Source organism: Notamacropus eugenii, chromosome 2 (genome assembly GCF_028372415.1).
Source record: "Notamacropus eugenii isolate mMacEug1 chromosome 2, mMacEug1.pri_v2, whole genome shotgun sequence".
Taxonomy (NCBI): Eukaryota; Metazoa; Chordata; class Mammalia; order Diprotodontia; family Macropodidae; genus Notamacropus; species Notamacropus eugenii.
This window is the reverse complement of record NC_092873.1, coordinates 394,240,595-394,267,799: the sequence shown is the minus strand read 5'-3', so window position 1 is coordinate 394,267,799 and position 27,205 is coordinate 394,240,595. Positions and strand designations below refer to the sequence as shown.

Here is a 27,205-nt window from a genome sequence, read left to right as displayed (position 1 = left end):
AACAAAAAGGAGGAGGGAAGGAGAGAAACAAAACAATTATAAAAATAGTTGGGCCATGGATTACATGGCCAAGGAGTCATGATTCATTTTCCTTGGAAATTGTGACTCTAGGCTGAGACTCGACATCTTTCTATCAGATAGAAAGGGGAGAAGCAGAAGCGGTGATGGGTCAATCCAGCTTTCCTTTAGATATTACTCAGTGCTTATGTTTTTCCTAACAAAAACCTCAATGACTTTTCCTTCATTTTCTAATGTCCCCTAAAATTGTGAAGGAGATCTCATTCCTGTGGTTCTGATTTTTTGTTTTACTCTGGTCATGAAATGGTGCTTGAAAGAGCTGAGTACTAGCTTTAAAAAATTATATTGATGGAGTTAATTTTTTTCCTTTGAACGGTGAGGATGTATTAAACATTCTCTTTGCTTCTAGAATAGAGGGATTTGCACCCATGTGACTATTGATGTTGGCATATATAAGATTTACCATCCAGGACCAAGTTATTAAAATTACTGACTTAAGAATTCTTCTTCCAAATAGAAGAGCCATGTAGCTACCTGAGGCTTGTGAGTACAAGAAAAACAAGCAGGCATATGACACTATCCTCTTCAAACAGCTAGCCAGTGGCATAGTGTTCTCTGACTAGAGAGATTGTAAGCTCTAATGGTAGGGGCTTTCATTTTTATTATCATTCTATTTGCAAACATGTCTGCAGGCTATTATGCAATAGGCACATGCAATAAAGATGATAAATAAAAATAAACAATAAGCAAGAGAGGAAATTGCTTTCTGATTCACTCCACAGGCAACCAGATTACATGGAATATGAATCAGGACCTCCTGGGAACCTGCATGGTAGGTACAGAAATTTCTCACTCTCTATCAAGTATATGTCACTTCCCGAATGACTCTGAGTGTGTGATCACTCCCTTCCCCCACCTCCCCACTACACATACGTCTTCCTGAGAGCTGATTTTCCTTAGTGGAGCCTGTATGAGAAGGGAGACTACCAGTATGATACTTTGGAAAGGACAATGGGTTTGGAATCAGAGACCCTGGGTTTGAATCCTGCCTCTGTCATTTAAGACCCGTGTGATTTGGGGCAAGATCATCTCTTGGACTTTTGATTTCGTCATCTCTAAAATGGAGGGCTTGGATTTTATCTCTAAATGTATCCTCTTCAGTGTCAAATACTATAGTATAAATATTTGGTCCAGGTTCTATTCTGGAAGAAGCATTATTTATTTCCATTTTGTTCCATTATTTTTCAATCATGTCTGACTCTCTGTGACTCAATTTGAGGTTTTCTTGGCAAAGATACTGGAGTGGTTTGCCATTTTCCTTCTCCAGCTCATTTTACAGATGAGATAATTGAGGCAAAAAAGGTTAAGTGACTTGCCTAGGGTCAAACAACTAGTAAGTATCTGAGACTGGATTTGAACTCAGGAAATCTCATCTTCCTGACTCCAGGTCTGACACTCTACTGTGCCACCTAGCTGCCCTGATTTATTCCTGCACCTAGGATCAAAGAATGTTACAGTTGGAAAGGATCTTAGAGGCCATCTAGACCAAATCTCCTTGTTTTACAAATAAGGAAACAGAGACCTGGAGATGTTAGGTGATTTTCCTATTTTCACACAGGTAGTTAATGCCAGATCCGAGATATGAACCCAAGACTTCTAACTTCAGGGCTCTTTCCACCTAAAATTACTAATGTTTTCCTAGGTCAGCTAGTACTAGGTGTATTAATTCTTTATTATCCTGACTTTCTCCTATGTCGTATGCTGTAGAAGAAACACAGGACTGGAATGATTGGAAAAGTATTTATTAATCTCTTATTATAGAGGTAACAAAAAGCAGAAATAGTATCTTCCTTCCAGAAGCTTATATTCTATAGGGAGAGGCAGTATAAATAAAGAAATGGGTATTTTAATTTGGAAAGTTATGGATTTGGTGAATGGAGCAATAGGGAAGTAGATTGACACACCCTTCCAGTAACAATGGCAGAACTGATATGGCTGTAGTTCTAGAACTGAGAAAAGGGGTGGGAGCAGATGGAGGGTTGGCCATTGGAAAGAATGTGGCCAAGGGATGAAGTGAAACATGTCTGAAGCTGGCCTAGAGATGGTGGGCCATGTGGGGCACTCACTCATTGGGACAATGGGGGCTCCAGGCTAGGAAGTTAAATTGTCTAGGGCAGGGTCTCTGGTTTTGGGTGCTGTGCTAGGAATAAAATGGAGAGGGAGGAAGCAAAGTGACTTGGAGTCAGAAGACCTGGGTTTGGGCCTTAGCTTAACCGCTTCTATGCAGCATTACTTTGGAAAAGTCACAGAATTCTCAGCTTTCTTGTCTGTAGACAGGAAATGGTGATTCATGCTTTACCAAATTTATGGGGTGAGTGGTAAGTTGAAATAAGATGGTATAAGTCAAAGCATTTTGGAATAGTAAAATAACTACTTCAGAAGTGGATTATTTTCATTCCTCTTTCTCACTAACATTCTTATGTTCACTTAGCATTTGTTAAATCAGCCTCAAGTTGCAGTAGAAAATGTGACATAGCTACTGCTAAAAAAAAATAAGTTTGGATTAGAGAGAAAGAAAATACATCATACACTCCATCCATGGCACATGAGTAAAACTCTTCCAAGAAGCAAAGACCTTGGCTTTCAAGTTCCTTGCCAGGGCATGACCACAGAAAGTAGGTCCTCTTTTTTCTGATTTCTGCAAAGCTTCCATCCCCAGAATGCATGCAGAAATAGACACTGAATGGGAGTTTCATCATTTACACAAGATATCATGAGAAGGCTCAAAGAGGAACAAAGAATGAAGTTTGCCACCTGGGCCTAACCTGATTGAATCTTAGAAGACTGAATTCAGAGAATCATAGGCCAGAAGAGACCTGGCCAATTCCTGCTTCCTTCAGTCAAAACCAGTAATAAAACATTTTCACCCCTACAAGAATGTAAGCTCCTTAAAGCCAGGGGCTCCTTCTGCTTTTTCTTTGCTCTTCAGTACTTAGCATAGTATTTGACTCCTATTATGAGTTTAATAAATGCATGTTGATGGAGTGGACTGAGGGACTGTTTCTCAGAACAATTTCAGTGCATTTACCCTCTCTTCATTCCATTCCTGAAGTCAAGACCCCTAGTTGGAGAATTATCATCTTAAAGCAAATGAGGTCCAGTGGCATTTGGAAGGAGTTCCAAAGAAAGGCATCCCACACTCTTTCAAGTGATGACTAACTAACTCTCATGGAGAAGAAATCATTTTATTTACATTAATGCTTTCATGCTGTCACTCAAATATATTTCCAAGGAAGTCTTCAGGCTGCATTTGAGGCAGGGAAGTTACAAATGGCACACAAGTCTTCTTTTTCTCAGCCTAGTCCAAACTTGTACTATGGGTCCCTCAAATGCCCTTTCACTAGGCCTCCGTTTCCTGGTTATATGATACTTTGTTCCCCCCCATTTCTATGCCCCAAGGGACTCTGAGAATTGTAGCTAAAAGACCATGTGACCAGGAGGGGTACAAATGGAATGTATGTGTGTGTTTCTCTCATGCTACAAGCACTAGATTTAGCAATGTAATGAGAATATTCTCTCATCTGCAGGAACACAGGTTCCAGCAGCTTCACTGTGTGGAATGTAGTTTGTTTTGTTGGCCAGATTCAGGTTTTCAGTAAAATCTGTAAAAATAATTGTCCTCAAGCAAGAAACACAGATACATTTACCCTTAGTTTAAGTAGACCTATAGTATGGGACATACTGTTCTGGATGGCATAGTAGATGGTAGTTGATTTCAAGAAGATGGGTTCAAATCCTGCCTCAGACATTTACTAGCATGACCCTGGATAAATCAGTTAGTCTTTGTGTCTCTTAATTTCCTCACTTGTTAAATGTAGGTTTTTATAGCACCTACTTCATAGGGTTGTTGTGAAGGTCAGATGTAAATCTATGGCATTAACTAAATGCTAACAGTTAAGTGATTTGTCCAATGTCACACAGATCAAGAAGCAAGGCTGGGGTAGAGGAAGAGTTGTTTAGTCATGTCCAACTCTTCATGACCCCATTTGGGGCTTTCTTGGCAAAGATACTGGAGTGGTTTGCCATTTCCTTCTCTGGCTCATTTTTCAAATGAGGAAATTGAGGCAAACAGAGTTAAGTGACTTGCCCAGGTCACATAGCTCATGTCTGAGGTCAGATTTGAACTCGTCTCCCTGACTTCAGACCTGGTGCTCTATCCACTGCTCCACCTAGCTATCCTGCTAAGGAGATTTAGAGTCAAGCTCTCCTTCAGATCCTTATTACCAGTGTAACCTTGGGCAAGTCATTCAACATTTCTCTGAACCTCAGCTTTCTCCTCTGTGTGGGGATGTTAATAATAGCACTTACCTTGCAAAGTCAATGCAAAGAGATCATCTATGGGAAGGCTATATAAGCCTTCCAGCTCTCTACATATTCACTCGCATTCAGTAGTGGCAGGGCTAGAGCTTGCAGCCAGCTCTCCCAACTCCTAGATCTATGCTTATTTTCCCACTTCTGCTATTGTGTTCTATACCCTTGAAAAGTCTACATTTAGCAACAAATTCTAGAGACACAAAGTCAGATGCTTGTAAAAGACTTGACTGCTGATCCAGCAGATTTGATAGCTGGGGATCATGTCATCTCTTATACCAAAGAGGCAGAGAACTGCTAGTACAGTCAAGACTTTCTTTCCAGCAACTTACCTGTGGCTTAGAGGGGATATAGCTAATGGTTCTCATCATAGAATGCTTCTGATGCTCAGGTGATGCAATTCTATCTCATATACTAATAAAGATGTCTAGGCTAACTGTTCTCATTTCTAATCATGATAACTTATATGGTGCAATGGAGAGAGTGCTGGAGACAGGTCTGGAGACAGGAAGACCTCAGTTCAATTCAGCTTCAGACACTTACTATGTGACCCTGAGCAAGTCATTTAACTGCTATCTGCCTCAGTTTCCTTATCTGTAAAATTGGAATAATGATAACACTTACCTCCAAAGATTGTTTTGAGCATAAAAATGAGATATTTGTAAAGTACTTTGTAAACCTTAAAACACTTTTTAAATACTGTCTTCATCTTCATCATGATCAAAATTTAAAAGGTCTTAGAAGGCAGCTTGGTGTTGAAATGGCTCCGTAGTCAGGAAGAGTTTAGATCCCACCTCGGACACCGGCTATGCAAGCCTCCTTTATTGGTCACAGTTTCCTCCTTCATAAATTTAATAATAGCACCAAACTCCTTGGGTTGTTGCGAACATGAAATGAGATAATGTTTGTAAAGCACTTTGCAAACCTTAAAACACTTCATAAATGATAGCTATTATTATTCTACCTAAACTAAGGCTAAATAAATCTATATCTCTGAGGTAAAATTGTATAAGTAGCTTCATTTTATGCCCATCTTTTCAAGTTATGAGTTGAAGATTTGAACCCAGACCTCCTAGCTCCATCTAGAGCTCCTTCCAAGACTGAGGTGGAGACTGAGTAGAGGAGAATAAAAGAAAATCACTTTCTCCATGGGTAAATGGATTTACTATATATGCTGAGATGCCAATTTCCTTTTACTTGGAGTTCCAGGAGGAGATGGAGATGAGACTGACAATATGATTAGCTTAATAGTAATAATAGTCATTACAATATTTACCACATGGTTGAGGAAACTGAGGCAGGCAGGTGAAAGGACACTCAGTGTCGTACACAACTATTAAATGTCAGAGGCTGGATCTGAATTCAGGTCTTCCTATCTCCAGGCCCAGAGCTCCATCCACATAACCACCTATGGATCTATAGCTTGAAGAACTTTGGGTTCATTGAGCAAATATTTCTGTATTGCCTCGTGCCATAAGGCACAGTGCTGGTATCTCAGGGCAGACAAAGATGTGGGTGCCCACCAGTCTATGCCTTTAAGAACCTCACCAAGCAGATACAAAGGACTACAATATCTAATGGTGTATCACAATGCACATCCAGCCAGCTTGCTAGACTGAGCACAAATAGGTATTTTACCTTATTAGAATAAGTTGCATGGACAACAATAAAACTCTTTCCATTTTATTCATGTCTTTTAAAAATAATAATGAGTATTACGTACCTCATTTTACAAACTATAAAAAGGAAGCCTGACATGGCTAGTTAGCATTTATACAGCATTTCCAGATTTGTAAAATGCTTTACACGTTTTCTCATCTGATCCTCACAACAATCCTATGAGGTACGTGCTATTATTATCTCTATTTTACAGCTAGAAACTGAGCCTGGGAAAAGGTAAATGACTTACTCAAGGTCACTCAGCTAGTAAGTGTCTGATATAGGTTTGAACTTAGGCCCTCTTAACTCCAAGAGCAGCTTGGTAGTACAGTGGATAGAATGCCAAGCTTGAAATCAGGAAGATTCATCTTCCTGAATTCAAATCTGCCCTCAGATACTTACTAGCTGTGTGATCCAGGGCAAGTCCCTTAACCCTGTTTCCCACAGTTTCCTCATCTGCCAAATGAGCTGGAGAAGGAAATGGCCATCTACTCTAATATCTTTGACATAAAAATCCCAAATGAGGTCTTGAAGAGTTAGATACAACTGAAAAACAATAATAACCTCTTAACTCCATGTGCAAAATTCTATCCACAGTGCTACCTAGCTTACACATATCATGTAGAGAAATAGTCTTGGCATCAGGAAAGCTTAGGTTCAAATCTTACCTCTGATATGTACTGGCTCTGTGACCTTGAACAAGTTACTTAGTATTGTAATATTCTAGATAAGCTCTTTATGACTATAAATTTCAGAACCAGTGCTATGCTGCATTGGTAAAGAGGATTTCTTCAGTAGAAATTCCCTGTACCAATGAAATTGCAGATCTTAAAAAAATGGCAGCATTATATAGTAGATAGAGAACTGACTCACTTTTGACACTCTTTGACATTGTGCTTTACAGGTAGCTAGGTTACACAGTGGATAGAGCTCTAGGCCTGGAGTCAGAAAGTTTTGTTTGTTGCTGTTGCTGAGTCGTTTCAGTCATGTCCAACTCTTTGTGAACCCATTTGGGGTTTTCTTGGCAAAGATACTGAAGTGCTTTTCCATTTTCTTCCTCCAGTTCATTTTACAGATGAAGAAATTGAGATAAACAGTCCTGAGTCATACATCTAGTAAGTGTCTGAGATCAGATCTGAACTGGAGTCAGAAGACCTGACTTTAAATTCAGCCTCAGACACTTAATAGTTTGTGACCCTGGGCAAAGTCACTTAACCTCTGTCTTCCTCGCTTTCCTCAAATGCAAAATGGAGGTAACAATGGCATCGTGGGTTGTTGAGAGGACCAAGTGAATTAATATTTATGAAACACTTACCACAGTGCCTGACACGCTGTAGACATGTAAATGCATATTCCCTTCCTTTCCCACCCAAGTCATTTGTCAGTGTCCCAAGCAACTTTGGAGTTCAAGAACAGGCAACAATTTGCTTTGGTACAGGAGGCTCTTTGACAGGGAGTTCCTGACACAGTTATAGACACACATGCGCGCACACACACACACACACACACACACATGAAACTTGGTGACACAGAGATGACTTGCCCATGAACATGTAGCTTGTAAACTTGGCAGAGCCAAGGAGTACACTCATGTCTTTCTGCCTAAGAGTGACATCATTAACGCTGTCTCTGCCACTGACCAGTTTGGTGGGTAGGACAGTCAACCTTTCTGGCACTCAGTCTCCTCATGTCCAAAAATGAGGACGCCTATAGTATATTAATATCAATTTAAATTTATAATTGGTTTCTTTCTCAAAAAGCTCAATGCTCCATAAAGTCAAAATCTTGAACCTCCCATTTATTCACCTAATGGCAAAAACACAATATATAACCTTATAGGATGGGCAGGCTCGTAAGTTGTACCTGATCCTCAGTGTGAAGCCTGGGCTGGCTTCCTCAGACTGCATATTTTCCAGGGTTTCATGTTTGAGTGCGTAGAGAGATCAACTATTCCCCTATCACTCCAGGCACCTGCCAGAAATGCAGGCTCAGAGGACTCGGCTTCAGCCATGTGCTTTGACACCAACTGTCTAAAATCCACCTCTGGGATAAAAGCAAGCACACACTACAGTCGTAGTTTTTAGGAACAATTTCTTCTGGGATACCCATCTCATATTTGACATCTGTACCCTATCAAGTGGTGAAACTTTTGACCTCTATCACCGGTTAGAAAAACAACTGGGTTATGTGGACTGGATCCTGTTCCCTGCTGTACCTCTAAGATATGTAGACCCTAGAGTCAAAACATTATAGTTATAAGTAGAAAGAACAGGTTGTGGTCTCCTGAAGGATACCTAGATTTTATTTATAATCCTGTCACTTTTTCCCTAGGCAGGGACTTTATCTCCTTGACCCCACCCTAATGGAGGCAACTCCCCTAACTCTACTCCCAATGCAGGCAAAACTTTTGGGACACTAGAGTTTCTGCACTTTTTGGATAAAAGAACTGCTATACATGACAGAAGCTGTAGAATAATGGATATTATTATTAAATAAAAGGATGCACTTGTGCTTGATCTCCTTTCTGAAAAAACAAACAAACAAACAAACGTAATTGCCGATAAGACAAAACTTTGCATATATACCAAAACATTTATAGTAACCCTTTTAGTAGAAGCAAACAATTGGAAATAAGTAGATGCCTGTTGTTTGGGGAAGGGTAACAAGGTTACATGAAGTTAATGAAACGTTCAAGTGCCAAAAGAAATAACGAGTATGATGAATACAAAGAGGCCTGGCGATACTCATATGTACTGATACAAAATGAAAGAAGAAAATCCAGGAAAACAATGTAAACAGAAACCACAACAACTTAAACAGAAAGAACATGAACTACAGAAAAATTGAAACCAAATACTACGAGATTATAATGTCCAAGTCTGACCCCTTCTTTGTAGAGGTGAGAGACTACAGGTATACAACACTGTATCAGCCTTCTCCCAACGTGTAGCTTATTTTTGCTGAGTTGTTTTTCTCCTCTTTTTAAAAAAAATTTTTTTTTTTAAAAGGGATGGCCCTTGGAATAGAGAATGGATATACTGGAATATTTAAATTATATGAAAGTAAAAAATAGTAATAAAATTTTATTTAAAGTTAAGATATCACATTGGTGGGCTTCTCTTTTAAAATCATATTCTTGAATTGGTGAATTCTCCTGAAACTTTAAATTTTTGAATAGTCTTAGAGAAATATGTCAGTAGAAGATCATTATGTGAGTAGAGAGAAGATACGTGTATACCTCGATGCAACTCTGTAGGTTTTCCATGAATGATAGTTGTGAAATTTGTTATTGTTCAGTCTTTCAGTTGTGTCCAACTCTTCATGATCCTCTGGACTGTAGCACACTAATACTGTCCATGGGACTTTCTTGGCAAAGATACTGGAATGGTTTGCCATTTCCTTCTCTGGTAGATCACCTTTTTTCCCCCCCAGAACTCTCCACTATGATCTGTCTGTTGTGGGTAACCTGTCACAAAATAGCTCCGTGTCATTGAGATACGCAAGCCCCTATGACAGGGCAATGATCCATGAAGGGAGACAGATAGGAATATTCCTGAAGACTGATGTGATATTTATAAAGTAGACCTCTTTTAAAAGCTCCCTGTTTAATACTGGTCTATGCATATTATTGAAAATAAAATTTAAAAAACCTTCGTGTCCCAGGAAATATTATAAAGGAACTTCCTTCTAAATATACCACATCAGTACGTTGTTTTTATCTGCCTTTGCTTGTGATTGGCCAGTTCCCCATTCATGTTGGTGTCTCAAGCTTCACTTCTGGTTTTTGTTGTTGTTGAGAGAGAGAGAAAGGTGAGAATGCAATAGTCTACCAGAGAAGAAGTAAGTGAATGAGACTAAGTGTTAAGTGCACATATATAGAAGTTATTTTTGGCAAGGAAAAAGGCCATCTCCTTGTCTTGATCCTGGGGGAAAGCAGGAAGGAATGGGAGATGATGTCAAAGGGCTTTGATATGAAGAGAATAGGAGAAAAGGGAGTTCAGGTAAGATGACCTCAGTCTTTTCAGCAAACTAAGAGATAAGCTCTTCAGCTGAGAGAGAGTGGGGACAAAGAGGTATGGGGGGCTTGAGAAGGGAAGAGAACATTTGGGGTCACTTCTGTGGAGAGTGACAGAATCAGTGAGGAAGACTACAAGGACTGCTTTGCTGCAGTGAGAGCTGAATTAATGGGGAATACCAGGGATTTGCAATGTACCCTATTGGTGTCACTGAAATTTCCTTTCTCTTCCTTTAGCAGCTTGGAAGTTGGAGACAAAGAGACTGATGGGAGGAATAATCCAGAACTGAGGTTTGACAAAAAGAGCAGTGATCTGATAGGAGACAAAGGATTTACAAGTCTGGAAGAGTGTAAGTGAAAATGCCTAACTATAGAATTGAGGTTGGAAAAGGAGAAAAAGTGAAGTCAGAAGAAAATATTCTGTACTTTGTAGAGGGTATAGCCTTTTGTTAGCGACTGTCATAAGCCCAATGAGGGTGAAGAATTGTAGGAGAGCTGGAGCATAGGAAGAAGTGGAATGATGGGAGATTATGATTAGATGGAGGAATGTCAGTTTCTGATTAGGGAAGTTGAACATTTGTGGATAATGGCAAGATCTACTGTGTGACCATCCCTATGTGTGGCTGAGATAGAATGAAGAAATAGGTCATGGGACTTATGGAGACTGAGAAAATGGGATGTCAGGGTGTTTACGGGAGTATTTATTTGGATATTAAATTCCCACAGGAGTTTGGGAGGAGAAGATGGTAAGCCAGGAGCCAAACTTCTCTAGAAAGGAGGGAGAATGATGGAGAGGGTCAATATATTATAGCTATCATCCTTTTGATTGGGTATAAAATTTTGATTGAGTGGTTTTCAAAGGAGAAAAATTACTGAGGGAAAGAGGTAAAGGGAGAGTCTGGTCTAGAAGTAAGAGTTAGAATACTCCTTGTTCTCCATTCAGAACAGATGGCAAGGGCAGAATTCAAATTCAAATCTTCTGACTAAACCTAGTGTTCTACTATCTCCTTCTCCTTTCCATCTCTTTCTCTTAAAACAGTATTCAAACCAATACTACCACTCCTACTGAAAAAAAAAAAAAGAGTAAGCTCTTTGTGGGGAAAGACTATGTAACTTCTGGTCTTCTATACCCAGTATGCAGCATAGTACCTGGCACATAATAAGCACTTAAAAAATACTTTTTGCTGCATTTGTTTATTCATTCCAAGCAAATGTGCCTTCTTAATAAACTCGGGAATGTGATTTAACCTTCTCTGTTGTTGTTGAGTTGTTTCAGTCATGTCTGACTCTTCATGACCCCATTTGGCGTTTTCTTTGCAAAGATACTGGAGTGGTTTGCCATTTCCTTCTTCAGCTCATTTTACAGATGAGAAAACTGAGGCAAACAAGGTTAAGTGACTTCTCCAGGATCACACAGCTAGTTAGTGCCTGAGGCCAGATTTGAATTCAGGAAGATAAATCTTTCTGACTCCAGGTCCAGCTCTCTAACCATTCTAATGGTGGAGGTGATGGATTTAAGGTCAGTAATTCACAACATGGAAGGAATCACTAGTGATACCAAACTAGATGCAAATAGCAAAGAAATTCCCATATTGCTTCCCAGGAGTCTATGCTAAGATCTTCATGATCTTTGGGAAGCAAAATAGGGAACCCCCTTGAGATTCTGCAAGGATTCTGGGTGATGTATAGATTGACATCAAGAGTCCTTGTTCTATTATAATGGAAGGCTACAACATCTCTGTGGGCCAAAGTTAGGTGGCTGAGGTTATTCTAGGTGAGGCAAATGGTTGTTCAAGGATATGATTACATTGGCTACATGCACTAGATTAAGATCTTGTGGGATCCTATCTGATTGAAACCCTGGTAATGATCACATCTCTTTAAAAAGAAAAAATGCATCCTTTCACTCCCAGGATAACTTAGAAGGGGATCCTTTCAAGACTTCTTGAACATGTGTGACTCACTTTACCAGAATTCTATTGCCGTTCATCCCTTTCTACTTAGACAAGATCCTGGTCCTCTTGGTCCCAATGATGACCCAGGGAAGGTTTTTTTTTTATTTTGGGGGAATAAAACCAACCCTTTCACTCCCAATGACCATTGATGATCACTAGTAAAGGACTGAGGACAAAATTGAGACTGGAGCCACAACCAGACTCTTCTAAAATACAACGGGCCAGCTTCATGTTGCTCCATTTTTAGACTAGTGGCCTTGGTAGCTTTCGCTTCTTCTGTGCCTGATCATATTAAAGGAATACACATGTTGTTATAATTGATTCCTTTCTTCCACATTAGTTCAGACCTATGCAAAGACCTTAAATGGCCCCTTGGTGAAACTCATTCTAAAACATATTAGGAGATTTTTAAGACTTTCTCTTAAGTCTTTGCTTGTTGCATTTGGAATTCAGAGACCTTGGCTCTTGTACATTCAATTATATATAGATGATGATACCTCTTATTTCAGTGATGTGGAGTGAGGACCAGATTAATGGATATCATTTGGAGGAATTTCCGCTGTATATTAATGCAGCCAGGAGTTTCATTGTTCTGATGCTCTTCTGAATGAATACTCTATTCCACTGGCCACACCTTATGCCTGAGAATCTGAGGAGTTAGGGTTTCATATGTGTGTTTTAAATTCAAGAACATTTCCTTTATGGGATGCTTGTTTTTTCTTTTGTTTTATTTTCTTTCACTTTAGCTGCATGTGAAACCTTGGGTCAATTCATTTAACTCTGCCAAACACTGGGTAGAAATAGTAAGTTATTCCAATATAAAATGGAAGGAATATGAATTTGTATGCATAAGGAATATTAACTGTCTATTTGCCAATCAACCAACTGATGCTGATGACAGAAAATTGCTATTGTCTTCTTTTTTTGAAAGAATGAAACTGAAACTTGCAAAGGCTAATGATTAACCAAGAAAAATCAGTTGCAGAGTATAATAAACCATTTTTTCCCAGGCCCTTGTGCAATTTTGAACTGGGTGTCCTTCAGCTTTCTTAACTGATTCTCATTCTCTCAACTGAAGTTTGTCAAATTCCCAAATCAGAAATTTACCAATTCTTTTGTTTAGATTGAACCACGATATGGCCAACTTTGTGGGTTATCTAATGAAACAGATTTTTCATTTGAGGCTGGCTTCCCTTTAACATTCAAAATAGCTCTGAGTCATCTTGTGCCTCTATCAGAGAATGTGTTTAAGGAAACTAACTTAATTTTAATATTAGTCTAATAAAAATACAGTTCCTTCAATGGAAAAAAATAGAATTCACTTCCAGTCTCTCGTGATGACAGTTCATCACATCTAACTAGCTTCAGACCCACTATACTATACTCTGGCCATCTTCATGCTGTGCTACCATGTGAGTACTCCACTCCACTCTCCAACTTCCTGCTTTCTCCCCCTTACTCAAGGAACTGTGATCAAATCAACACTAGCATTCCTGGAGAAGGGGTTTCAATAAATTGTCCTATGATTCCATTTACTCTCTCTGTGTCTTCTCAGACCAAAACACCCTTCCTTGGCTATTACTCTGGTATGTTTTGTCTTCTCTATTAGACTATAAACTCCCTGGGGGAAGGGATTGTCTTTTTTTTCATATTTGTATCCCCAAACTGGAACACAGTGACAAGCACATAATAAGTACTTGATCCTTTTCCATTCATTCATTCAAATCAAAATAATTTTGGTGGTAGGGGTGAGTTGGGGTTTACTTGAAGGCTAAATTGTAGTTAGAAAATAGTACTCTACTTTCAGTGGCCCAAGTTAGTCTCTGATACAGAAGCTTTTATTTATAATCAGCATTTAGAATCTTCTAGGGATTCTAAGTGGCTGCTAATCATAGAGTCCCACAATCTATGAAGAATCAAAATTATAGATCATCCAAAGTGCAATCGACTCATAGTGGGTATAATTATGCTACAATATATCAACTACAGTGAATTTCAAGAGAAAAGTGCTAGAAAAGATGTCATCCAAAAGGTATGACTGGACAAGATGATGAACCAGTAACGGAGCAAGACCAAGGAAAGGATAATAAATGTCATGTGGTACCGTGAGCCGTAAAGCAAGGCTCCTGTCTTACTGGATAGACTGTGGAAGGTTGATGAGATCAAGAGTCTATGGATGATCAAGTATGATTGGGTTTTGATTTCTATAATTGGAGGGAGTATCCAAATCACTGAAATCACAAGCCCATCAAAAGGTGAAAGAAGCTCTTAAACATAAAGAGATTTGGATCCAAGCCTCAGGTGTAATATCAGTTAGTCTAAAGGCTTCTTCAGGTCTGTGAGTAGCAGCTGCATTCATTTCAGAAGTCTAGGACCCATTCCAAATGGCTTTAAGGTAAAAACAGGTATTTCCATTCTTCCAGAACAAGGACATTTGGGGTTTCTGCTTCAATTTGAACCTCAAACAAATTAATCACATTTACCAAAAACATGTCAGATGACTGGAGGAGAGAGCCATTCATAAATCCTCTTTGTACTGACAATTCAATTTTGTCATCAGCATTTCTAAATCTCTTGGAAATTCTATGATCATGAGTCTGGAATTTTGAGTCTGACTGAATCTGTAGGGTTAAGGAGAGGTCAAGGAGATTGATAGCGAGGAAAAAAGAATTAGGTTCAATGATTCATGGATTAATGACCTTAGAAAGAATAATTTTAGAGGGGTAGGGGCTGAAATCAGATTATAAAGAGTTAAGGAGAAAGTGGGTAATGAGGAAGTAGAGACATCAATTAAAGAATACTTATTCTACTTTTCTGAGAAGTTTGATAGTGAAGGGAAGAAATAGGGTCAAGGAAATGTTTTCTGGAGAAAGTGTGTGTGTGTGTGTGTGTGTGTGTGTGTGTGTGTGTGTGTGTGTGTGTGTGTGTGTGTGTGTGTGTGTGTATCAAGGGGAGACGATGGGCTTCCTCTCACTAAATGGCTTGATGGCTGGATGATTACTTGTTAGGTATGTGATTAGTAGCCATTAAAGGTGCAAGAACAACTCTAGTGGAGTAGCACAGGGATCTATGCTTAGTCCTATCATTCTTAACATTTTTATCAATGATTTGGGTAAACACATAGATGGCACGCTTATCAAATTTGTAAATGACACAAATCTGTGAGAGATAACTAATATCCTGAATGACAGAAGATTTAAAAAGATCTTGACAGGCTTAGAACACCAGGCTGAATTTAATAAGATGAAATTTGATAGTGCTATATGTAAAATATTACTCTTATGTCCAAAAAAAAATCAACTTTCCAAGCTGAAGATTGGGAAGGCATAGTAAGAAAGCAGTTCATCTCAGCTTGATATGAGTCAGCAACCTAATATGGCAGACAAAAAAAAATGAATGGAATCTTGGGCTTCATTAAGAGAATCACAGATTCTAGGGATAAATAGGTAAGAATCCTACTACGTGGTTCTGGCCAGTCCTCATCTAGAAGATTGTGTTTGGCTCTGGGGTTAGAACTTAGAAATGACACTAAGTTGGAAAAAGTCTCTAGAGGAAGGCAACGATGATGGTGAAGGTCCTTTAGTTCATGCCATATGAGGATTGATTGAGGAAACTAGTGATGTCTAGCCTGGAGAAAAGACTCAAGGGAAATATGATAGCTGTTGAGTATATGATGCTTTGTCATATGGAAGAAGTATTAGACTTTTTCTCTTTGGTCTCAGAGGAAGAACTAATAGCAATGGGTTGAACTACTAGCAGAACAACTAGCAAATCTGCAAACAAACCAATTTTGGCTGGATGTCAGGATAAGTTTTCTAATACTTACAGGTGTCCAAAAGTGGAATGGGCCACTCAGAAGGCAATGGGTTGTCTCTCACTAGAAGTATTTACAGACAACAGATAATAACTTTTCTAGTATGTCATGGCAATGGTTCTTTTTCCTGGGGCAGGGGGTCTCAGTTGGTTTAGATGGCTACTACAGTCTCTTCCAACTCTAAAACTCCAGAACCTAGAAGAAGTGGGAAAATCCTCAGAACAAAGGCAGGCAGTGAGGCAGCAACTAAAGGGTTCCTATATCCCTGGCATTTTTAAACTAGGTTGGTTGATGCCAAGAATTTTGAGCTCTGTGATGGGGTTTAGCATAGAAATAAAAAGTATATCCAAACCATTAAAATCCCTGTTACTAAAAATGTTCATATAGGTTGGATGGCCAATTCAATTCAACAATTATTAAACAACTCCAATGGTTAAAGTTAAGAGAAAGCATGACATAGGGGATCAATATTCAGCTTTCAAGTCAGAAAAATGTGGGTTCCAGTCCTATTTCTGTTACATATTTATTTTGTGACAATAGACAAATTGCTTGTCTGCTCAGTGCCTTGGGCAACATTTTAAGATGATAAATTACAGATAAATACTAATTTGCATCATGGTTATAGGGAGTTTCCACATGGGGAGTTCCTCAAAGTGATGAAATCACAGGTCTAGACCAAAAATAAATGTGTCAGACTGGAAATACAAAGACAAAAATGGAATAATCTCTGTCCTCAAGGACTTGATATTTTATTAATGAGAATTGATGGATATGTTAGGAATATTATAGAAGAAATTCATTCACCACGTGAAAGGCCGGACTAGATAATCTCTAAAGTTTCTTCCAATGCTAAGCTCCTATAATTCTCTGCTTCAAATTCATGGGAATTTCATGAAAAATGACTTTATAGAGCTCAGATCCTTGGTGAAATCATCTCTGACTTCAAACAAGAAAACAAGATCGAATAATGAAATAACTTGATACTTTGACCCATCTTAATTCCTGAATTTAAGGATCATCTTAGGCACATAGGGTTGTAATATCATAGATTCAGAATTTAAATGAACCTCAAATGTCCTAGTCCAACCCCCTCATTTTGCAAATGAGGAAGGGGACCCAAAGAGGTTAAATGAATTGTTCAAAGTTACACAGGTATGAAATGTCAGAGCCATGAGTTGACCAGAAGTCCTCTGATTCCTCTAGTTCCAAATCTAGCACAGACCCCCACACAAGGAAGTACCTAAAAGGTTGTGTCATCTGAGTCTCTCATTTTACAAATGGAAAACTGAATCCTAGAGAGATGAACTGAACTGCTCAAGGTCACTGATGGTAGAGATTTACTACCCTGTAAATTCAAGTAGTTATGTAGAAGTCATTCATTGCTGCCGAGTTGTTTTTCAGTTGTACCAACTCTGTGACCCCATTTGGGGTTTTCTTGGCAAAGATACTGGAGTGGTCTGCTATTTCTTTCTCCAGCTTATTTTAAAGATGAGGAAACTGAAGCAAACAGACTAAAGTGACTTGCCCAGGGTCACATAGCTAGTAAGTGTCTGAAGCCAGATTTGAACTCATGAAGATGAGTCTTTCTGACTCCAAGCCTGGCCCTGTATTCATTTTGTCACCTAGCCATCCAAAAATCATTCATTAAAGAGGCAGAAAATAAGGATTTTATCCCAAACCAGGATTTAAAGGAAGTGGATAGACTTGGCCGTAGTTATACACAATGATCATATAATGGTCTCATTATCCTGCTCATCTTCACTGTTCTCCATCTTTACTGTTTCTTTTTCAATGTATGATTTAAAAGTGAAGTTGGGAAACAACTTGGGTGAAAGGTCCTAGTATAAAAGATATTTTATAGCTCTGACTTGGATTTGCAAGCCAAGCAAACAGAAAAAAGTCTCAGGAATACAGAGTAATAAAAAATTATATAATGCTTTGAACTCATACTAAATAATACCTTTAATCCTGAGCTCTCCAATTACTTTATATAAACAAGTTAAGAATCATAGTATTATCCTCATTTTATCAGTGGAGGGAAAAGTGGAGTGACTTGACTAGACAGGTTGTTTTTACTGGATCTAGTGAGAACTCTGGGATCCAAATACCCAGGGCATTTGCATCCAGATGTGAGACTGCTAGCTCAGGACAGTTTAATGCTCAGTCTTCTCCACACCGCCCCCCTCCCTGTAGCTTAGACTTGTGTTTGCCTAAACACTGACAAATACTATGCAGGTTGTTTCTAGCATTGTAAAGACCTATGGAAGGATATATGTCCTCTCCCTGCTCAACCCTTTGTAATCTGGATACCGTCTGGACCACATTAATAAAATTGCTCTTTCAGAGGTCGTCAATGAAGTCCTAATTACTAATTGATCTTTTTCTAGGTCTCATTCTCCTTGACCTTTCTGTTCTTCTGAACTGACACAAAGGTAAGTGGGTCCTTCTGATATTAACCAATCAATCAACAAGCATTTATTAAATGCCCACTTTTATACCAGACATTGTGCTGGCTGCAAGGGGCACAAAGATAAAAGTGAAAACAGTCTGTGACTTCAGGGAGTTTACAGTATAACCCAAAGAGCAGAGCATTTATGTGCACAGGTTTATACAAAATATATTCCAAATAGATGCAAGGTGATTTGGAAGAGGAGGCATGAGTAGTTTGGAAGATAGTTGGAAGATTGTAGTTTGGGAGGCCTTGTATAGATGGTGGTACTTGAACTGAACCTTGAAGTAGGCTAGAGATTCTGAGAGGTGGTGAGGTGGAGGTGATGGAGGTGATGAGAAAATACCTTCCGCCCCTGGGGAAAGCCAGTGCAAATGCATGGAGATGGGAGGTGAAGTCCTGTGTGTGAGGAAGTTTATTAATGTCAATTTGGCTGGATCACAGTATACATGAAGGGCAGTAGCATGCAATAAGGTAGGATTGTAGGTTGGAGTCAAGTTGTAAAGGGCTTTAAATTCCAAAGGTGTTTACATCTGCTCTGGAGGTGATAGGGAGTCACTGGACTTCATTGGTCAGAACTGACCTTTGGGAAAATCAGTTTTGTACATTTTGCTCAGGATCCCAGCATTTAAATGCATGCTTCTATTCTTATCTTTAGTACATAGAACACAGCAAGGCAGCAATCTACCCAGAGAAATCTCCCTTGATCCTTAAGAAAATAGTATATATTTGGAATCATAAACAGATTGAAAATAGGAGCAAGGGGGTAACCAAACAAGAATCTTATGGAAACACTGAGCTAAGATGTGAAATATTATACCTAGTTGTTCAAGAGATTGAAAAAAATCTAAAACAGTTTTCTGCTTCATATACAGAATATACCCTGTTTTTAAAGACTGAAAATACTGAAAGTTTCTGCATCATATTTATGGGTATATATAGTACAGTTTTTGTTCAATCTGGTTTTGGTTTGTTTAATCTTGAGAACAGCTTGGTTGTTGCAAGATTAGATAGAGTTGGGCCAGCTTCATCCTTCTACTCAATTCTCTTTTGTCCACTTTATTGACAGACTTCTTAGAAAAGATATCCACATCTACTACTTTGACTTCCTCACCACCCACTGTCTCAACTTTGGTAATCTACTTCCATACCCATCACTCTGTTGACATTGGTCTCTCATTAGTCTCTAATGACCTCTTAATTGCCAAATGCAATGGCCTTTTTTCAATCCTTATCCACCATGACTTCTCTACAACATCTGACATTGTCACCTACCACTTCTTTCCGGATTCTCTCTCTTTGTTTAGTTTCAGACATAATACTCTACTTACTGATTCTTCTCCTAAGTCCCTTCCTCTGTCTTCTTCTGTGATGCCTCTTTCTGATCCGTTAAGGAGGGTTTTGTCCAGTAGTTTCTCTTTGCCACTCTTCTATCATCATTGATGCCAACCTAATGCAAGTCCTCATTGCCAACCGCCGACTTGCAATAGCTTCCTAACAAGACAACAATCAGCTGCATGACCTTCCACAAGCCACTTTCCTCTTGTTGGCCTTTTATTTAAATGAATGTACACAATGGATGTTACAATGTCTTGCACTTCCTACTTTAAAAGGGTTGTTTTGTGGAAAATGAACTATGCAAAGCTATGTAGAGTTCTCAGCATTGGTGGCAACAATAATAATAACCATAACCCTAGTAATAATTCCTTCATTTCAGTGCACACTAATCTTCCTTATGCAAAGTACATATCCTTCCGTCATTCAAAATACTTTCGTGAAATTGTTCCCTACTGATTAAATCAGACTCCTTGTCTAATACCCAAGGCTCTCCATACTATGGTACTACTCAACTCTTTTAGCCTTATTTGATACTAGTTCCCTTTGATTTGGATATCTTCTCCCCAGGCTGAACTAGTCATTGTCTCCCACACATATTTTCCTGCCTCTTTATTTTTGCTTATGCTATTTCTTGTGCCTAAAATATTCTTCTTCCCATTCTTTGCCAGTAAATAGCTGCTCATTCTTTAATTCCCAGCTCAGATGCCACTTTCCTTTGTGATTGCCTCCCTGATTTCTCCAGTCTCCCAAGACCTCACTCTGTTTGCATTCTTGAATGCAGTTATGTATGATGTTGTATTATAGTTATTTATATTTGTATTGTCTCTTCATATTAAAGACAAGGATCATAGATTTAGAGATGGAAGGGACATTAGGTATCATTCAGTCTAACCTTCATCTTTTGCAGATGAAGAACTGAGGCCCACAGCAGTTAAGTGACTTGCCCAAGGTCACACCACTAGAAGGAATCGGAGGCAGGGTTTGAATTCAGGTCTTCTTGCCATTAGACCTGCCCCTTGCCATTACACCATTCTGTCTCGTGTGGGCTACATCTAACCTAAACTTCTTATCTTCTCCAGTACCTACTGAAGTGCTTGACACAAACATTTGAAAAAATATACTTGAAAACATTTGTTAAATCAATTGAATTGACTGAACTAGCATCCCCCATGGACTTTGTAGCATTAACTATGCTTTGTTGGTAGCTGCCATAATCTTCCACAGAGGGCAAGGCATTTTAGAAACAAGAATACTCTTCAAGTATGGTTACTCCTACTTAGCAGAAGAGCTAGGAGGCACAGTGGATAGAGTGCTGGGCCTGGAGGCTGGAAGACTTCTCAGTCTGAACTTAAATCCAGCCTAGCAATGTGACCCTGGCCAAGTCATTTAACCCTGTTGGTCTCACTTTCCTCATCTATAAAATGAGCTGGAGAAGGAAATGGCACACCACTCTGTATCTTTGCCAAGAAAACCCCAAATGGGATCATGAAGAGTTGGACGCAACTGAAAAATGATTCAACAACAAACCTAGTAGAAGACACTCTAACAAGTCTTCCTGTCTCTCTTTTCTCCCCATACCCTGACAACAGCCAGTTTCATCACCTTCCACAAGCAATTGGAGTCATTGTCCAGGGGTAGAAACTAACTTCTTCCACATCCCATTTAAATTCTCTGGCCACCAGCTGATATTCTCCAAGGAGTCTGTAGGGATCATTACAATAGAGAAATGATGCCATGTCCTCAAGAAGCCCCAAACTACTGCCTTTGTGGTGACAGTGGTACAAACAATGATATCATTCATGGTGGGAAGAGCAACAGTGATGTGCTGGTACATACCTACTATATGCACACCTTCAAGGTGGCTTGCTGGGGAATATAGAGATTGTTCTGCTCAGGTATCAAGTTTATACCCTTAGCTATGTGGGAATCACCTTTATATTTTATTCTTCATGTTCATATAGGGACCTTACTCCATCCCCTTCTTTCCACAAAACAAAACAGAGAGGTAAGGAATGTCACTCCCAGTCCCATGCTGATTCTGGTCATTACCAGCTAGGCAGATAATATGGCAAGCAGCATCATGTATTTAACAAACGTTTGTTGAACTTGAAGTGGAAACAACAAATCCCAAATCTCCCTGTTCTCCCTGCTAATCCATCTGCAGTGATGTGTAGTTTACTATTGAGTAATGCAGGAGACAACTTCCCTAAACAGGGAAAGTAGAAATGATGCAAACTGATCTGGGTTTGCTCATTTTCCTCCTGCCAAAGCCTTGATCTTCGTCTTCCTGTCATGGTGCTGCATGAACCAGAGTACCAGATTCAACCCCAGGCCACAGATTTGGGGGTGGGAACAATTAGCTTTGTGACAGTGGGTTTTTTTTTTTTTTTTGGTTCCTGGAACGTTAAGTTGTGGGATAACTCACTGGGAATTATGAGCAATCCTAGTAGATTCCATGAAACTACACACCAGATGAGGAGCCAACAAGTCTGTTTTTTTTTTAACCCTGGCCCTGCCTCTTGCTTGTGGCATGGCTTTAGGCAGCTCTTTAAACCCCTGTGACTCAGTTTCCTCACCTGTAAAAAGGGGATAATAATTTTGAGCTCAAAGAGCTATTCTAAATCTCTGAGTGTTTATTAAACATTTTGCTGGAGTTGAAGGTTATTATTTTTTGTGGGAGACAGAAATTGCTACTTAGCAATCATTATTTCGATGCTGGGTTTATTTAACTATGAATTTTGTTGCTCAATCGCGTCCAAAGTCTTCATGATCCCATTTGAGGTTTTCTTGGTAGAGATTCTGGAGTGGTTTGCCATTTCCTTCTCCAGGTCATTTTACACATGAGGAAACTGAGACAAAGAAGGTTAAGTGACTTACCCAGTGTCACCCAGCGAGGCCAGATTTGACACTGTGCTACCTTGCTGCCATTAACTGTGAATAGGTTTTTCTGTGTATTTATAGTGTGGTGTAATGGACAGAGGATGATGACCTCCATTCAGTTCAAGTCCTCTTTCTGTGTGACCCCAAGTAATTGCTTAATCTCCTAGTTTTCTTAGTAATGATTTCACTCTTTGAATCAAAGACATTTCCTACCTGCTTGGGAAGAGAAGAGGTCTCTAAACTAGAAGCTTCTTATTCTAATGAAGTCCCAGGTTCAGACCTCCCTTCTCCCCCTCTCCCCAAAAAATCCTTTTAGGGCATTGCATTCTGTCGTAGTTTAAACGTATCTCATTTGAAATGCCCTCCAATGCAGTATATCATATATATTGGAAGGAATATTCAGCTATATGTCATTTGCCTTTTGTGGTCACTGTGGGGAAAGAGCCAACAGCAAAGTAATTAGCATTGCAAAAATGAAAGATGGGCTCATCTCTCCGTAGTAGAATAACAGGAGCGCAGAACTTCTGAGGGGGATGAGGCCTTAAAGGTCAACCAGACCTTGACCAAGTCACTTAGTCTCTCTAGATCTCAGTTTCTCTCTCTGTAAAATGAAGGAGTTACACTAGATGACCTCTTATTTCCCTTTCAACCTTAAATCTCTGATCCTATCATTCTAGTTCACTTAAAAAGATGATTTTCATTGTTTTTCGTTGGGGAGACAAGGTGGAGAAATTCTTCACAAACCAAATAATCCTTCCCTCTCTTCATTCTAAACTTCCAAATTGTGTATTTGTTTACCTATTTCCAAAGCGGTTTGCACAGTGGGAGAAATTGTCAACAGTTGAATATTTCTCCCCTGTAGGATATTAGGATAGAAGACACCATGCATATATGAGCTTAGACTATTGCCTTCATTAACAAATGCTTACAACATCAGTAAAGCTTGCCTTAAAAGAAGCATTCCAGTTTTGCTGTATCCCCTTTCTTTCCATACCATGTTCAAGCTTCCAAATCTCTAAGTGGAACGAAGTTTAGGGCAGAGGGAAAAAAGCATCTGAGGTAAAGAAAATACTTTGGGCAAAAGCTCAGCAAGGGATGGTCTCACTTTTTAACATAGTAGAAGAGGAAAAATGCTCTGTGAAACTTGGCTGAGGTTTTATCTCTCTTTTCAGCAATTTGGTGCAGAGTAAAGGGCATGGTATTTGGGGTCAGAGATCTGTGTTCAAGTTCCTATGTAGCCTTAGTCAAGTGACTTTACTTTCCAGGGCCTCAGTTTTCTCATCTGTAAAATGAACAGGTTTAGACTCAATGACTTCAAAGGTCTTTTCCTGCTGTAAATCTATGACCCTATGGAGCAGTAAGACTGGCTGACTCATTGTCTAACTTGATCAACAATAGTAAAAGCCTATGCACAAGGAAGAGCTCTCCTTGTTTAATTCTAGACCAAACCAAATTCACTTGTCTTGTCTTGAGAGTGACTGTAATGCTTGTTTTCTATCCTTATATTAAGAGCAGTTTTTAAAATGGGGCAATACTACCAACTCTCTCCTTTTCTCCCAGGGATGACATGAGGATTTAATGTTAGAGAGAAGAGAATTCCAGATAAAGACCTTGGTTCCTCTCACTCCATGGTGGAAGATGACATGGAAGGATGGTATATGACCTTTTGGTCATATGAAGATCTATTTTGGAGCCTTGGCAAGGCAATTGAATTGATTGTCCAGAAATGGCCTCCAATTTACCGGAAGAGGGTCAAGTTGGTTATGCATGCAGATCTTGCACACTGTAACTATTACAAGGGCAAATCACTACATTTCCCTTCATATAGAACAACTTGTTCTAATCAAAATTAGTTTGGTAATTTTCAGTATTCCTTTCCTTACCCCCTGGTGATTTACAAGCAACACACTTATTAGAAACCATAAATTCTCTTGGCAGAAAGGCTTAATAAACATGAATAATGAATATGGTCATCTAAACATTTAATATATTTTTTCCCTAAATCTTCACAATGTAGTAATGACAAACAGATTGGTGTAGGGCTTCAGGGCACTGGTGTCCAGTGGCTGAGATCAAGCCCCAATTCTTGAATTCACTAGTGATGAGAAGGTGGGCAACTGCCATGGTGTCCCTGAGTTTAGTTTGGACAAGGACTGTCTTTTACCTTTCTTTGTATCGCCAGCACTTAGCACAGTGCCTAGCACATAGCAGGGCTTAATCAATGCCTAACGACCGACTCGCTAGGTAAATGTAAGCTGCTGTCATTGTGATTATTGCTATTCAGATTGCGTTATTGTCTTATTACTATTAGTAGTCTAGTTTGTGGAGATAAGTTCTGGGCTTTTGACTATCCTAAAAAAATTCTACTTAGTTGAACAGTTATCTTACTCCAAAAGATAAGCATGGTGTCAATTAATTGGGGATGTGTATGTGTATGTATATATGTGTATGTCTGCACGTATAGACACACAGAGGCAAAAGACAGTTCTTATTTTCAAGGAGCTCGTGGTCTGAAGAGACATTCACAGTATAATATATGCATAGCACTTTAAACTTTACAAAACACTTTCCTCAAAGCAAACTTATGAGGAAGGTATTACAAGTATGATTCCACATTCATAGAAGAAAAGAACGTATCTATATAATACATACACGTACAACATATATATAATGTATACACGCACATACATGTACACACGCAGATACATACATACAAATATATTAATTTATGTGTCTATATACATATATACACAGATAAATATACACATACACACATATACAGATAGACACACGTATATACATGTATTTACACAGCAAGTGTAATGGGGATTTTTCCTTACAAAGCAAAAATGTAACATACTATTCCTGTCGGAAAGAGCATACATCCCTTCGGAAACTCAGGTTCAATTCAACAGTCATTTACTACGTGCTTACTATGAGCCAGGGATACAAAGGCAAAAAGGAGACAGTCCCTGCCCTCAATTTCATTTTAGTTATTTCAATTAAAAATATTTATTTTCTCCCCCTCCCACCCCCATTTTGAAAAAAGAGAAAGAAAAAGAAGACTGTGACAAATCTGCATAGTGAAGCAAAACAAATTCCCACATTGACAATGTCAAAAATGTGATGTGTCATTCCAAATATTTCGACGATATTCCTCTCTTTCAGGAGGTAGGCATATTTCATCATTAGTGTTCTGGAATCAGTGCATTGATTAGAGCTATTAAGTCTTTAAATATTTTTTGTTTTACAGTGCTGTTCTCCTGGTTTGGCTCGCTTTATTCTGCATCAGTTCCCATAATTCTTCCTAGGATTCTATGAAACCACCCTTTCTGTCATTTCTTATGGAAGAACAGTATTCTATGACATTCATGTACCATAATTAGTTCATGCATTCCATAAATTGATGGGAATCCCCTGAATTTTCAGTTCTTTGCCATTACAAAAAGAATTACTTTAAATATTTTTGTACATATGAGCCCTTTTACTCTCTTTACTCTCTTTGGGGTTTAGACCTAGTAGTGATATTTCTGGCTCAAAAGATATGCATGCTCAAGTGGCTTTTGGATATAGTTTCAAATTGCTTTCCAGAATGGCCATTTCAATTCACAGCTCCACCCAGAGTGCCTTAATGTGCCTGTTTTCCTGCTGCCCTTCTAACATTTATCATTATTCTTTTTTGTCATCTTTGCTCATCTGATGGATATGAGAAACCTCAGCATTGCTTTCATTTGCATAGCTCTAATTACAGGAACTTGAATTTTAATGGAATGTTGTATCTACAGGGAGAAGAACTATCTGCTGCAAAGTGAAAGGCTTTGTAATCAATCAAAAAGTATTTATTAAGCATCTACTTGTGCTAGGCACTGTATTAGATGCTGGGGATACAAAGACAATAGCAAAATATCCCATCCTCAAGGAGTTTCCATTCTAATTGGGTATAACATGTACATATCTAATTATATACATAATAAGATATGAGGTGATTTTGGAGGGGAGGGCATTAGTAGCTGGTGTGTGTGTGTGTGTGTGTGTGTGTGTGTGTGTGTGTGTCTGAGAGAGAGAGAGAGAGAGAGATCAGAAAGGCTTCATTAGGAAGTGGAACTTGAGCTGACTCAAGAGAGACTAGGGATTCTAACACAAGAAGGCGAGAGGGGAGTATAGTATAAGGGCAGAGAAGGAAGGGGTGGGGAACAAACAGTCAGTGCATGGGAACAGAGAAGGAAATGGAGAACTATGCATCAAAGGGAATAATGTATAATCAAGCTGGAAAGATAAGTTGGAGCCAGGTTGTGAAAGGCTTTAAATGCCATAAAAAGGAGTTTATATTTTATCTTGGTAATTGGGAGCTACTAGAATTTATTGAGAAATAGAGTGAATGGTTAAACAAACCTGTACCTTAGGAAAATCACACTGGCACATGTGCTGAGGATGGACTGAAGAGGGAACAGCCTTGGGGCAGGGAGGCCAGGAGGTTATTAGGAGGTTATTACAATAACCTAGATAAAGCCTTGAACTAAGGTACTGACTTTGGACTGATGCAAGATATCTGGCAGTAGAAATGATATGATATGAAAACAGATTGTATATGTAAGGTGAGTGGGAGTGAGGAAAGGATGACACTATGGTTGTGAACTCATGACTCAGGTTGTGACCTGAAGGATAGTAGTGGCCTTGTCACTAATAGAGAAGCTCAGAAAAGTGTC

The 27,205-nt window shown here is 39.0% G+C and overlaps 1 long non-coding RNA gene across 3 annotated transcripts; it reads left to right on the top strand.

Moving 5' to 3' along the window:
- On the top strand, positions 1–26,438 carry LOC140529111 (uncharacterized). Of its 3 annotated transcripts, none has more exons than XR_011975428.1 (4): positions 1–850; positions 10,301–10,413; positions 18,220–18,264; positions 24,060–26,438. It is a non-coding gene; the product is annotated as an uncharacterized lncRNA (long non-coding RNA). The 3 variants fall into 3 exon arrangements; XR_011975429.1 differs by lacking the exon at positions 1–850 and adding an exon at positions 9,751–10,049 and having other exon boundaries at positions 10,304–10,413; XR_011975427.1 differs by lacking the exon at positions 1–850 and adding an exon at positions 9,751–10,049.
- Positions 26,439–27,205: the final 767 nt, after the last annotated feature.